The sequence below is a fragment of the Hyla sarda genome, unplaced genomic scaffold (assembly GCF_029499605.1).
Source record: "Hyla sarda isolate aHylSar1 unplaced genomic scaffold, aHylSar1.hap1 scaffold_228, whole genome shotgun sequence".
Taxonomy (NCBI): domain Eukaryota; kingdom Metazoa; phylum Chordata; class Amphibia; order Anura; family Hylidae; genus Hyla; species Hyla sarda.
In genome coordinates, this window is record NW_026608958.1 from 307433 (window position 1) to 321818 (window position 14386).

At 44.3% G+C, this 14386-nt stretch overlaps 5 non-coding genes across 5 annotated transcripts; all 5 read right to left on the minus strand.

Annotated features, from left to right (window-relative positions):
* Positions 1 to 1569: 1569 nt before the first annotated feature.
* LOC130321656 (U2 spliceosomal RNA) lies at positions 1570 to 1760 on the minus strand. The gene has a single exon (XR_008867345.1). It is a non-coding gene; the product is annotated as a U2 spliceosomal RNA (small nuclear RNA).
* Positions 1761 to 3852: 2092 nt separating this feature from the next.
* LOC130321657 (U2 spliceosomal RNA) lies at positions 3853 to 4043 on the minus strand. Its single transcript, XR_008867346.1, has one exon. It is a non-coding gene; the product is annotated as a U2 spliceosomal RNA (small nuclear RNA).
* Positions 4044 to 6128: 2085 nt separating this feature from the next.
* On the minus strand, positions 6129 to 6319 carry LOC130321659 (U2 spliceosomal RNA). Its single transcript, XR_008867347.1, has one exon. It is a non-coding gene; the product is annotated as a U2 spliceosomal RNA (small nuclear RNA).
* Positions 6320 to 8416: 2097 nt separating this feature from the next.
* On the minus strand, positions 8417 to 8607 carry LOC130321660 (U2 spliceosomal RNA). Its single transcript, XR_008867348.1, has one exon. It is a non-coding gene; the product is annotated as a U2 spliceosomal RNA (small nuclear RNA).
* A 2089-nt stretch (positions 8608 to 10696) lies between these two features.
* LOC130321723 (U2 spliceosomal RNA) lies at positions 10697 to 10882 on the minus strand. The gene has a single exon (XR_008867406.1). It is a non-coding gene; the product is annotated as a U2 spliceosomal RNA (small nuclear RNA).
* Between the last annotated feature and the right edge of the window lie 3504 nt (positions 10883 to 14386).

Below are 14386 nucleotides of genomic sequence, written 5' to 3' on the forward strand. Positions count from 1 at the left end.
TGTCGCTGCTGTGAAGGTTCTAGGTGACATCACAAATCCCTATGGTTACATACACAACAAAGCTGGGTTGTTGTTGTTTACACTCTGCAAGGCCTGTGGAAGTGAGTGACATCATAGCACTGTAGTTCTGAGGGTTCTAGATGGATGCAACAATCTCCTGTTGCTTCTATGAAGGCCGTAATAGACGACATCACCAAACAGCTCCATAGTCACATACACAGCAAAGGAGAGATGTTGTTTACACCTAGTGATGTCAGTGGTATTGAGTGACATCACAGCACAGTGCTAAGGCTCCTGGGCCTGGACACAGCAGCGGCTGCAATATCTCAACGGAGAATACGTTTATATATATGTGTGTGTGTGCGCGTATATATATATATATATATATATATATATATATATATATATATTCTCCGCCGAAATCACTTTTAAACCCATTTCCACCTTTTTTTCCCTTCTCTTCCTCTTACTTTTTTTTCACGTTTTTTTACGTTTTTCTCCTTTTCGCCTCTTTTCTGGGCGTATTATTCTTCTTTTTCTTCTTTTTTTTCGTCTAATGCATACCCCATCAGTGCAGCAATGCTTATTCAATACCGCCAGCAGATGGAGACACTGGGGGATAATTTTCTAAGGATTTATACTGATTTTTCCTGTCTGAATTTGTCGCACAGAAAGTTGCAGGCCAAATATGTGTGACATTTCTGCGACTTTAGCTTCTAGAGCATTTTTACAACATTATACATAGGTGCTGAATACATAAAAAGCGACTGTTCAGCGACAGACAAGTCGCATCGGCTGAAAGTAGGCCAGAATGTCAGTCCATGTTGGAGCAGGTTTAGATACAGTCTAAAGTATAGATCTCAAAGTCTGTGCACAGAATTTAGCAAGGGCCTCGCACCTTCTGATGCATCAGGTAGGTGCACAATAGCATAGCCTAACCCTCTGTACTTTGGTCTATATTGATGCGGGACATAGACAGCCAGCTGATGACCAATCCATTAGTGCAATGGATGGCTGGAAGCATTTGTCTTTGCCTTTGCAATACCACAGAAGCAATGCATGGTCAATGTACAGCAATGACACACCTGTGTGAACAGCCAGGAGACCCCCCCATGTTATGTTACATAGTTACATAGTTAGTACGGTCGAAAAAAGACATATGTCCATCAAGTTCAACCAGGGAATTAAGGGGTAGGGGTGTGGCGCAATATTGGGGAAGGGATGAGATTTTATATTTCTTCATAAGCATTAATCTTATTTTGTCAATTAGGAACATTCAGCACCCACCCGCTATCAAGGCAGCTGCCTATCATGTCATGCCCTACCTGCACAGGTGTGCTGGCTACTCAAATGATCCAATTAAGGAGGCCATTTAGTCAGCAGCAGCAGAAGTCCTGTGCCTGGACGCTCCAACAGCGGCCAGACACAAGCAGAAGCAGCAGAAGCAGCAGCAGCAGCACCACCTTTTGTTTTTTGGCTGCAGCAGCAAGGCCCACAGGGCTGGCTAGCTGGCTAGCCAGCAAGCAGGTAGCAATGAAAGTAGGAATCTTTCTTTTTAACCCTGTAAGGGGGTGGTGCACTGTACCCGAAGATACTGCCATATCGGGTCAATGCATAGGGCGACGGAAGCAAGCTTCGAAATCGGCCCCCGTTCTCAAAAATCCATTTAATATATGGTCCCCAGATAGGGGACGTATCAGATATTAAACTGATAAGAACAGATACTACACTTGATCTTAGCCAAAAGGCCGAGAAGCGATAACCGTGAAAGGGGCGGGCCCAACAAGGTCCCCTTCATGGGCACTATCACTGCTTGCTGTCAGGGAGGCTGCCAGACAATTTTCCATGCACACTCTGGGCTGGGGGGCAGTCAACCACCAGTACACACAGCAGAACCTAAACCCATACCATTATTGCTAAGCAGCAAGACAGGGGCCCATTGCACTCCCACGGGGCCTTTTTAAATGCAATCCATAACCCGGATTTGCCAGGAACCCTTCTTACTCCTCCTACTTGCATGTGACACTGGGCTTAGGATCTGCATAGGAAACACACACACAAGCACACACCTACCTTTGTTGCCTGCAGATGCCTCCTTGGCTGTCCCCAAACGGTATCAAACCAACACCCACGGGAAGCTGTAAGCATAGAGGACATGCCTGCACCCCATTGGACTTACCTGTGTGGGTTAAATCCGGGTTATTTGACAACCTATGGCGGTGATGGTTCTGCTCAGGCAGAGCAGTGCTGATGCTCCTCATAAAGCTGTCGCTGCTGTGAAGGTTCTAGGTGACATCACAAATCCCTATGGTTACATACACAACAAAGCTGGGTTGTTGTTGTTTACACTCTGCAAGGCCTGTGGAAGTGAGTGACATCATAGCACTGTAGTTCTGAGGGTTCTAGATGGATGCAACAATCTCCTGTTGCTTCTATGAAGGCCATAATAGACGACATCACCAAACAGCTCCATAGTCACATACACAGCAAAGGAGAGATGTTGTTTACACCTAGTGATGTCAGTGGTATTGAGTGACATCACAGCACAGTGCTAAGGCTCCTGGGCCTGGACACAGCAGCGGCTGCAATATCTCAACGGAGAATACGTTTATATATATGTGTGTGTGTGCGCGTATATATATATATATATATATATATATATATATATATATATATATATATATCTCCGCCGAAATCACTTTTAAACCCATTTCCACCTTTTTTTCCCTTCTCTTCCTCTTACTTTTTTTTCACGTTTTTTTACGTTTTTCTCCTTTTCGCCTCTTTTCTGGGCGTATTATTCTTCTTTTTCTTCTTTTTTTTCGTCTAATGCATACCCCATCAGTGCAGCAATGCTTATTCAATACCGCCAGCAGATGGAGACACTGGGGGATAATTTTCTAAGGATTTATACTGATTTTTCCTGTCTGAATTTGTCGCACAGAAAGTTGCAGGCCAAATATGTGTGACATTTCTGCGACTTTAGCTTCTAGAGCATTTTTACAACATTATACATAGGTGCTGAATACATAAAAAGCGACTGTTCAGCGACAGACAAGTCGCATCGGCTGAAAGTAGGCCAGAATGTCAGTCCATGTTGGAGCAGGTTTAGATACAGTCTAAAGTATAGATCTCAAAGTCTGTGCACAGAATTTAGCAAGGGCCTCGCACCTTCTGATGCATCAGGTAGGTGCACAATAGCATAGCCTAACCCTCTGTACTTTGGTCTATATTGATGCGGGACATAGACAGCCAGCTGATGACCAATCCATTAGTGCAATGGATGGCTGGAAGCATTTGTCTTTGCCTTTGCAATACCACAGAAGCAATGCATGGTCAATGTACAGCAATGACACACCTGTGTGAACAGCCAGGAGACCCCCCCCCCCCCCCCCATGTTATGTTACATAGTTACATAGTTAGTACGGTCGAAAAAAGACATATGTCCATCAAGTTCAACCAGGGAATTAAGGGGTAGGGGTGTGGCGCGATATTGGGGAAGGGATGAGATTTTATATTTCTTCATAAGCATTAATCTTATTTTGTCAATTAGGAACATTCAGCACCCACCCGCTATCAAGGCAGCTGCCTATCATGTCATGCCCTACCTGCACAGGTGTGCTGGCTACTCAAATGATCCAATTAAGGAGGCCATTTAGTCAGCAGCAGCAGAAGTCCTGTGCCTGGACGCTCCAACAGCGGCCAGACACAAGCAGAAGCAGCAGAAGCAGCAGCAGCAGCACCACCTTTTGTTTTTTGGCTGCAGCAGCAAGGCCCACAGGGCTGGCTAGCTGGCTAGCCAGCAAGCAGGTAGCAATGAAAGTAGGAATCTTTCTTTTTAACCCTGTAAGGGGGTGGTGCACTGTACCCGAAGATACTGCCATATCGGGTCAATGCATAGGGCGACGGAAGCAAGCTTCGAAATCGGCCCCCGTTCTCAAAAATCCATTTAATATATGGTCCCCAGATAGGGGACGTATCAGATATTAAACTGATAAGAACAGATACTACACTTGATCTTAGCCAAAAGGCCGAGAAGCGATAACCGTGAAAGGGGCGGGCCCAACAAGGTCCCCTTCATGGGCACTATCACTGCTTGCTGTCAGGGAGGCTGCCAGACAATTTTCCATGCACACTCTGGGCTGGGGGGCAGTCAACCACCAGTACACACAGCAGAACCTAAACCCATACCATTATTGCTAAGCAGCAAGACAGGGGCCCATTGCACTCCCACGGGGCCTTTTTAAATGCAATCCATAACCCGGATTTGCCAGGAACCCTTCTTACTCCTCCTACTTGCATGTGACACTGGGCTTAGGATCTGCATAGGAAACACACACACAAGCACACACCTACCTTTGTTGCCTGCAGATGCCTCCTTGGCTGTCCCCAAACGGTATCAAACCAACACCCACGGGAAGCTGTAAGCATAGAGGACATGCCTGCACCCCATTGGACTTACCTGTGTGGGTTAAATCCGGGTTATTTGACAACCTATGGCGGTGATGGTTCTGCTCAGGCAGAGCAGTGCTGATGCTCCTCATAAAGCTGTCGCTGCTGTGAAGGTTCTAGGTGACATCACAAATCCCTATGGTTACATACACAACAAAGCTGGGTTGTTGTTGTTTACACTCTGCAAGGCCTGTGGAAGTGAGTGACATCATAGCACTGTAGTTCTGAGGGTTCTAGATGGATGCAACAATCTCCTGTTGCTTCTATGAAGGCCATAATAGACGACATCACCAAACAGCTCCATAGTCACATACACAGCAAAGGAGAGATGTTGTTTACACCTAGTGATGTCAGTGGTATTGAGTGACATCACAGCACAGTGCTAAGGCTCCTGGGCCTGGACACAGCAGCGGCTGCAATATCTCAACGGAGAATACGTTTATATATATGTGTGTGTGTGCGCGTATATATATATATATATATATATATATATATATATATATATATATTTCTCCGCCGAAATCACTTTTAAACCCATTTCCACCTTTTTTTCCCTTCTCTTCCTCTTACTTTTTTTTCACGTTTTTTTACGTTTTTCTCCTTTTCGCCTCTTTTCTGGGCGTATTATTCTTCTTTTTCTTCTTTTTTTTCGTCTAATGCATACCCCATCAGTGCAGCAATGCTTATTCAATACCGCCAGCAGATGGAGACACTGGGGGATAATTTTCTAAGGATTTATACTGATTTTTCCTGTCTGAATTTGTCGCACAGAAAGTTGCAGGCCAAATATGTGTGACATTTCTGCGACTTTAGCTTCTAGAGCATTTTTACAACATTATACATAGGTGCTGAATACATAAAAAGCGACTGTTCAGCGACAGACAAGTCGCATCGGCTGAAAGTAGGCCAGAATGTCAGTCCATGTTGGAGCAGGTTTAGATACAGTCTAAAGTATAGATCTCAAAGTCTGTGCACAGAATTTAGCAAGGGCCTCGCACCTTCTGATGCATCAGGTAGGTGCACAATAGCATAGCCTAACCCTCTGTACTTTGGTCTATATTGATGCGGGACATAGACAGCCAGCTGATGACCAATCCATTAGTGCAATGGATGGCTGGAAGCATTTGTCTTTGCCTTTGCAATACCACAGAAGCAATGCATGGTCAATGTACAGCAATGACACACCTGTGTAACAGCCAGGAGACCCCCCCCCCCCCCCATGTTATGTTACATAGTTACATAGTTAGTACGGTCGAAAAAAGACATATGTCCATCAAGTTCAACCAGGGAATTAAGGGGTAGGGGTGTGGCGCGATATTGGGGAAGGGATGAGATTTTATATTTCTTCATAAGCATTAATCTTATTTTGTCAATTAGGAACATTCAGCACCCACCCGCTATCAAGGCAGCTGCCTATCATGTCATGCCCTACCTGCACAGGTGTGCTGGCTACTCAAATGATCCAATTAAGGAGGCCATTTAGTCAGCAGCAGCAGAAGTCCTGTGCCTGGACGCTCCAACAGCGGCCAGACACAAGCAGAAGCAGCAGAAGCAGCAGCAGCAGCACCACCTTTTGTTTTTTGGCTGCAGCAGCAAGGCCCACAGGGCTGGCTAGCTGGCTAGCCAGCAAGCAGGTAGCAATGAAAGTAGGAATCTTTCTTTTTAACCCTGTAAGGGGGTGGTGCACTGTACCCGAAGATACTGCCATATCGGGTCAATGCATAGGGCGACGGAAGCAAGCTTCGAAATCGGCCCCCGTTCTCAAAAATCCATTTAATATATGGTCCCCAGATAGGGGACGTATCAGATATTAAACTGATAAGAACAGATACTACACTTGATCTTAGCCAAAAGGCCGAGAAGCGATAACCGTGAAAGGGGCGGGCCCAACAAGGTCCCCTTCATGGGCACTATCACTGCTTGCTGTCAGGGAGGCTGCCAGACAATTTTCCATGCACACTCTGGGCTGGGGGGCAGTCAACCACCAGTACACACAGCAGAACCTAAACCCATACCATTATTGCTAAGCAGCAAGACAGGGGCCCATTGCACTCCCACGGGGCCTTTTTAAATGCAATCCATAACCCGGATTTGCCAGGAACCCTTCTTACTCCTCCTACTTGCATGTGACACTGGGCTTAGGATCTGCATAGGAAACACACACACAAGCACACACCTACCTTTGTTGCCTGCAGATGCCTCCTTGGCTGTCCCCAAACGGTATCAAACCAACACCCACGGGAAGCTGTAAGCATAGAGGACATGCCTGCACCCCATTGGACTTACCTGTGTGGGTTAAATCCGGGTTATTTGACAACCTATGGCGGTGATGGTTCTGCTCAGGCAGAGCAGTGCTGATGCTCCTCATAAAGCTGTCGCTGCTGTGAAGGTTCTAGGTGACATCACAAATCCCTATGGTTACATACACAACAAAGCTGGGTTGTTGTTGTTTACACTCTGCAAGGCCTGTGGAAGTGAGTGACATCATAGCACTGTAGTTCTGAGGGTTCTAGATGGATGCAACAATCTCCTGTTGCTTCTATGAAGGCCATAATAGACGACATCACCAAACAGCTCCATAGTCACATACACAGCAAAGGAGAGATGTTGTTTACACCTAGTGATGTCAGTGGTATTGAGTGACATCACAGCACAGTGCTAAGGCTCCTGGGCCTGGACACAGCAGCGGCTGCAATATCTCAACGGAGAATACGTTTATATATATGTGTGTGTGTGCGCGTATATATATATATATATATATATATATATATATATATATATATATATATATATATTTCTCCGCCGAAATCACTTTTAAACCCATTTCCACCTTTTTTTCCCTTCTCTTCCTCTTACTTTTTTTTCACGTTTTTTTACGTTTTTCTCCTTTTCGCCTCTTTTCTGGGCGTATTATTCTTCTTTTTCTTCTTTTTTTTCGTCTAATGCATACCCCATCAGTGCAGCAATGCTTATTCAATACCGCCAGCAGATGGAGACACTGGGGGATAATTTTCTAAGGATTTATACTGATTTTTCCTGTCTGAATTTGTCGCACAGAAAGTTGCAGGCCAAATATGTGTGACATTTCTGCGACTTTAGCTTCTAGAGCATTTTTACAACATTATACATAGGTGCTGAATACATAAAAAGCGACTGTTCAGCGACAGACAAGTCGCATCGGCTGAAAGTAGGCCAGAATGTCAGTCCATGTTGGAGCAGGTTTAGATACAGTCTAAAGTATAGATCTCAAAGTCTGTGCACAGAATTTAGCAAGGGCCTCGCACCTTCTGATGCATCAGGTAGGTGCACAATAGCATAGCCTAACCCTCTGTACTTTGGTCTATATTGATGCGGGACATAGACAGCCAGCGATGACCAATCCATTAGTGCAATGGATGGCTGGAAGCATTTGTCTTTGCCTTTGCAATACCACAGAAGCAATGCATGGTCAATGTACAGCAATGACACACCTGTGTGAACAGCCCAGGAGACCCCCCCCCCCCCCCCATGTTATGTTACATAGTTACATAGTTAGTACGGTCGAAAAAAGACATATGTCCATCAAGTTCAACCAGGGAATTAAGGGGTAGGGGTGTGGCGCGATATTGGGGAAGGGATGAGATTTTATATTTCTTCATAAGCATTAATCTTATTTTGTCAATTAGGAACATTCAGCACCCACCCGCTATCAAGGCAGCTGCCTATCATGTCATGCCCTACCTGCACAGGTGTGCTGGCTACTCAAATGATCCAATTAAGGAGGCCATTTAGTCAGCAGCAGCAGAAGTCCTGTGCCTGGACGCTCCAACAGCGGCCAGACACAAGCAGAAGCAGCAGAAGCAGCAGCAGCAGCACCACCTTTTGTTTTTTGGCTGCAGCAGCAAGGCCCACAGGGCTGGCTAGCTGGCTAGCCAGCAAGCAGGTAGCAATGAAAGTAGGAATCTTTCTTTTTAACCCTGTAAGGGGGTGGTGCACTGTACCCGAAGATACTGCCATATCGGGTCAATGCATAGGGCGACGGAAGCAAGCTTCGAAATCGGCCCCCGTTCTCAAAAATCCATTTAATATATGGTCCCCAGATAGGGGACGTATCAGATATTAAACTGATAAGAACAGATACTACACTTGATCTTAGCCAAAAGGCCGAGAAGCGATAACCGTGAAAGGGGCGGGCCCAACAAGGTCCCCTTCATGGGCACTATCACTGCTTGCTGTCAGGGAGGCTGCCAGACAATTTTCCATGCACACTCTGGGCTGGGGGGCAGTCAACCACCAGTACACACAGCAGAACCTAAACCCATACCATTATTGCTAAGCAGCAAGACAGGGGCCCATTGCACTCCCACGGGGCCTTTTTAAATGCAATCCATAACCCGGATTTGCCAGGAACTCTTCTTACTCCTCCTACTTGCATGTGACACTGGGCTTAGGATCTGCATAGGAAACACACACACAAGCACACACCTACCTTTGTTGCCTGCAGATGCCTCCTTGGCTGTCCCCAAACGGTATCAAACCAACACCCACGGGAAGCTGTAAGCATAGAGGACATGCCTGCACCCCATTGGACTTACCTGTGTGGGTTAAATCCGGGTTATTTGACAACCTATGGCGGTGATGGTTCTGCTCAGGCAGAGCAGTGCTGATGCTCCTCATAAAGCTGTCGCTGCTGTGAAGGTTCTAGGTGACATCACAAATCCCTATGGTTACATACACAACAAAGCTGGGTTGTTGTTGTTTACACTCTGCAAGGCCTGTGGAAGTGAGTGACATCATAGCACTGTAGTTCTGAGGGTTCTAGATGGATGCAACAATCTCCTGTTGCTTCTATGAAGGCCATAATAGACGACATCACCAAACAGCTCCATAGTCACATACACAGCAAAGGAGAGATGTTGTTTACACCTAGTGATGTCAGTGGTATTGAGTGACATCACAGCACAGTGCTAAGGCTCCTGGGCCTGGACACAGCAGCGGCTGCAATATCTCAACGGAGAATACGTTTATATATATGTGTGTGTGTGCGCGTATATATATATATATATATATATATATATATATATATATATATATTCTCCGCCGAAATCACTTTTAAACCCATTTCCACCTTTTTTTCCCTTCTCTTCCTCTTACTTTTTTTTCACGTTTTTTTACGTTTTTCTCCTTTTCGCCTCTTTTCTGGGCGTATTATTCTTCTTTTTCTTCTTTTTTTTCGTCTAATGCATACCCCATCAGTGCAGCAATGCTTATTCAATACCGCCAGCAGATGGAGACACTGGGGGATAATTTTCTAAGGATTTATACTGATTTTTCCTGTCTGAATTTGTCGCACAGAAAGTTGCAGGCCAAATATGTGTGACATTTCTGCGACTTTAGCTTCTAGAGCATTTTTACAACATTATACATAGGTGCTGAATACATAAAAAGCGACTGTTCAGCGACAGACAAGTCGCATCGGCTGAAAGTAGGCCAGAATGTCAGTCCATGTTGGAGCAGGTTTAGATACAGTCTAAAGTATAGATCTCAAAGTCTGTGCACAGAATTTAGCAAGGGCCTCGCACCTTCTGATGCATCAGGTAGGTGCACAATAGCATAGCCTAACCCTCTGTACTTTGGTCTATATTGATGCGGGACATAGACAGCCAGCTGATGACCAATCCATTAGTGCAATGGATGGCTGGAAGCATTTGTCTTTGCCTTTGCAATACCACAGAAGCAATGCATGGTCAATGTACAGCAATGACACACCTGTGTGAACAGCCAGGAGACCCCCCCCCCCCCCCCCCCATGTTATGTTACATAGTTACATAGTTAGTACGGTCGAAAAAAGACATATGTCCATCAAGTTCAACCAGGGAATTAAGGGGTAGGGGTGTGGCGCGATATTGGGGAAGGGATGAGATTTTATATTTCTTCATAAGCATTAATCTTATTTTGTCAATTAGGAACATTCAGCACCCACCCGCTATCAAGGCAGCTGCCTATCATGTCATGCCCTACCTGCACAGGTGTGCTGGCTACTCAAATGATCCAATTAAGGAGGCCATTTAGTCAGCAGCAGCAGAAGTCCTGTGCCTGGACGCTCCAACAGCGGCCAGACACAAGCAGAAGCAGCAGAAGCAGCAGCAGCAGCACCACCTTTTGTCTTTTGGCTGCAGCAGCAAGGCCCACAGGGCTGGCTAGCTGGCTAGCCAGCAAGCAGGTAGCAATGAAAGTAGGAATCTTTCTTTTTAACCCTGTAAGGGGGTGGTGCACTGTACCCGAAGATACTGCCATATCGGGTCAATGCATAGGGCGACGGAAGCAAGCTTCGAAATCGGCCCCCGTTCTCAAAAATCCATTTAATATATGGTCCCCAGATAGGGGACGTATCAGATATTAAACTGATAAGAACAGATAAGGTTTCAACAAAATTTTATTGAATAAATAAGAAACCATACAAAATTTAAAATGCAAAATAATAAAAGGTTCACAAAAGTTTTAAAATACAAATAATAAAACCAGTAATAAAAGGAGAAAAAATAAAAATGGCAGGATAAAACATTATACAAATGTCATAAAAACTGATTATACTGTTATTTCGTTCCATAGAGGCAGACACCACATGGATGCTGCCTCGCTGGCCCCCAACTGTTTCTTGTCTCTTAGGTAATAGATGTACATCTCACTCAGGGCCAGCTTTATACAGTTTTTAACATCAATAAAATCATGTTTAAAAAGTAAGATGTTCCTAACTTTCCAGATGGCATTTTTAAAACAATTAATAATCATCCAGCAGATCATCTGCTGTTTAAAATTGGGGCAGTTAAAAAGACCGTAAAAGACACATTCGTGATTAAAATCTTTTAGGCCGCAGGCCCACTTCAAAAGTGGGCCTACCTTCCTCCAAAGCTCCCGTGCAAAAGGGCAGTTCCAAAATATGTGCAGCACCGTTTCGTCCACTCCGCAGCCATCTCTCGGGCACTTGGCTCTCGCCACCAGTCCTCGCCTGTGCTGGAACTCACGAGTAGGGAGGCACTGGTGGACGATTGCCCAGGCAAGATCCCTGTGTACATTCGCCAGAAACTTCCCGTACACGTTCCGCCATACCTTTTTGGATCTTGCCTGTGTGAAATTGGACACTGCCAGGGTAACCTCACTCCGCCTGAGGACCTTTGATACCTTTCTCTGGTCCCCCAGTATGTCAGGCTCCAAATCTTGGAGACCTAGGAGCCTGACTGTCTTTTCCAACACCACATAATGTTTTGGGGGACACAGAAGCACCGGAGCGTTCAGAGGGATGCGCAACCATCTTTTAAAAACCATGCCCGCAGCGTACCTTAAAAAGCAGCTAAAAATGCCATCGGATTTAATAATTTTAAAACAGAAACAGAAATACTTTATGTAAAAGAAAGTAAAAAGGTTAGGAACATCTTTCCCGCCATTATCTTTACTTTTGTACATAAAATCACGCTTTAATTTCTCCATTTTTGAACCCCATAAAAAAGAAAAAACAATTCTAGTTACTTTTTTAATGTATAAAATAGATGGAGGAAATACCATGGCAATGTATAGCATAATAGGGAGTAAAACCATCTTTATTATTAAAATCTTCCCCTCCATGGTAAGGTTTCTAAGATTCCACATTAAAATCTTCTTCTCCATCTTAGCTATAGCTGAATCCCAGTTAGGGCTCCCATCATTGACCTGGTTAAAAACAATACCTAAAACTTTAATTTGATCCTGTTGCATTGTGACTCCTGGGGTGATGGATGAATCCCAGGAGCCAATATAAAAACAGTCACATTTATCTGTGTTTAGCTTAAAACCAGAGACCTCGCAGAAATAGCTGGTGTTCCTCAATGCCCCCCTCATGGATGGAGAGTCCTGGCACAGTATGGTGACATCATCCATGTACCCCAACACCTTTAGATGGGTCCCTCCTCCACCAGGTATCGGTACGCCTCTTACTACCCGGTCTTTTCTGAGGAGGGCCATCAGTGGTTCGATTGCGCAAATAAAAAGGAGTGGGGACAGGGGGCAGCCCTGTTTGACACCTGATAAAAGAGGAACACCGCTGGTTAAAAAGCCATTAACAGAGACTTGACTAAAACAGGATCGGTATAAAAGCATGATTCGGCTTAAAATCGTTTCAGGCACTGCCATCTTTTTAAGAACTAAAAACAGGTATTCATGGGAGACCCTATCAAAGGCTTTTTCAAAGTCTAAGGATAAAATTGCTACAGTTTGATTTCTATCCTTAAAATACCATAAAACATCTCTTAAAATATTTAGGGATTCAGCTATAGACCTTCCAGGTACCCCACAAACCTGATTTGGGTGAATTAATTTATGAATAAAAGGTTTAAAACGGACAGCTAATAACTTGGCTAAAACTTTATAATCGACATTTAAAAGTGTGATGGGGCGCCAATTTTTTAGCATATCCTTTTCACCCTTTTTAAAAAGTAATGATACAATCCCCCTCCTCCAGGAAGGGGGAAGTTCATTAACAATAAAAGTTTCTTTATACAATAAAACCATATCATCCTTTAAAATATCCCAAAAAGCTAAATAAAATTCGATGGGTAAACCATCTTCCCCAGGGGCCTTCCCACTAGAAAAACTTTTAAAAACAAATAAAAGTTCATCTAAGTTAAGATCACGGGATAAAACCTCCTGGTCTAAAACATCTAGCTTAAAATCAAGGGAATTAAGAACATGTTCTAAAAAGGATGGATTAAGATCTTTCTTATTAAAAAGAAGCTGGTAGAAGTTAAAAACTGCATCTAACATGCCTTTTGGAGTGGATTCACCCTCAAGGTTTTGGATGATATCCCTCCTATTCATCACTTTTTTAAAAAAGAAACGGGAACATTTCTCGCCCTCCTCCAGGTGCTGCACATGTGAGTTAAAAATGATTTGTTTCCCTTTCTTTTCTATGGCATGTTTTATTTCAGTTTTAAGGTTTAAAATATCATTTTCTACATCCATACCAGCTTCTTTCAATTTAAAAAGTACATTTAAACGCATGTTAAGAACATAAAACCACTGTTTTTCCATTTTTGCCTTCTTCTTACCTGCTTTGATAAAAAAAAATCTGATTTTAGATTTGGTGCCCTCCCACCAGTGCAGCATAGGCTCGTGGGGTTTTCTTTGTGATTGCCAGCATTGGTAGGTCCGCACAAACTCCTCTTTTATCTCAGGGTCCTCTAGGAGTGTGGTGTTTAATCTCCAGAGGCCCCTTTTTGCTTTTTGCTCCCCCTCTAGCTCCAGGCCCACCAAGAGGAGCTTATGATCAGAGAAGATATTCTGCTCGAGCGTGCATTTCAGGGGTTTAAAAGCTCTAGAGGAAAAAATAAAATCGATTCTGGAGCTCACTCTTCCATTGGACCATGTGGCGCCTGGGTCCTCCGGCAAGAGATCCTTCCAGCAATCTTTCAAATTAAAATCATCAATAAAATTTTTAAGCAGGTAAGAAGTGCGGTCTTTACGATTAATATCCCCACCCTGCCGGTGTTCCCCATCACGTATGCAGTTAAAATCACCTCCCACCAGCAGGGGGGAAGACCCAACACAAAACAGTGGTAAAATTTCAAATAGTTCTGCCCGCTCCTGTTTATCAGGAGGGGCATACACATTTAAAACACGAATTAAAAGTCCATTAAAATATAGATGAATTAAAAGAGCTCTGCCAGGCACAATCTCAGTTACTGTATGAATAGAAAAGGACTGGCCTCGGCAGAGCAGCCCAACACCCACAGAACGACAGTCATTTGCACCGGACCATATGGATGGGCCCAGCTTCCAGTCTTCTTTTAAGTCTTTATAGTCCATTTTACTAGGGATTCCACATTCTTGTAGCAGGCAAAGGTCAAAGTCACATGTCTCTAGATAAGAAAATAAAGCAGCCCTGCGATCAGGGCTCTTTAAGGACCTCACATTGAGTGAGGCA